This window comes from Triticum dicoccoides, chromosome 5B (assembly GCF_002162155.2).
Source record: "Triticum dicoccoides isolate Atlit2015 ecotype Zavitan chromosome 5B, WEW_v2.0, whole genome shotgun sequence".
Taxonomy (NCBI): domain Eukaryota; kingdom Viridiplantae; phylum Streptophyta; class Magnoliopsida; order Poales; family Poaceae; genus Triticum; species Triticum dicoccoides.
Window position 1 is genome coordinate 117,467,398 of NC_041389.1, and position 607 is coordinate 117,468,004.

At 52.1% G+C, this 607-nt stretch overlaps 1 pseudogene; it reads right to left on the minus strand.

Annotated features, from left to right (window-relative positions):
• LOC119309201 overlaps nt 1-607 on the minus strand; it is a 7,688-nt pseudogene that overhangs the window by 3,664 nt on the left and 3,417 nt on the right.

Here is a 607-nt window from a genome sequence, read left to right on the forward strand (position 1 = left end):
TGGCTATCCAGCCGGCCGGCCCCGCCGACCACCCCGCTGCCCACTGGCCTACTAAACCACCTGACACCCCCACCGACACCACAACCCCCACTAGTAAAAAAAGCCCCATTTGTCCCGGTTCATAAGGCCCATTTGTCCTGGTTGCCGGACCGGGACTAAAGTGTTGGTACTAAAGCCCAACACCTTACCGGGACAGATGGGACTCCACGTGGCCATTGCGGCTTGCCCAGGCAGGAGGGCCTTTTGTCCCGGTTGGTGGCACCAACCAGGACCAAAACTCATCCACGTGTCAGCAGTTTAGGGGCTGGGGTTTTTGTTTTTTTTTTCTGAAAGGGAGGGGGTTTGGGGGTTTTGGGGGTTTTGTAGGGTTAATTTAGGGGTTTCTTATATTGTGTTAGCTAGCTAATAGAAAGAAGCGTCCTCTTACCTCTGTGCTTGGTTGACATTAAATACTATACGTATAGAGAGGACTCGACACGCTAGCTAGCTAGTAAGAAAATGAAGGAAACCATTAAGTACAGAAGATCATCATGAACATACACAGAGAGAAGTGATCGACCTCTCCTTCTCCGCTGCTCGAACCCTCCCTTTCCCTCTCCCCGCACGC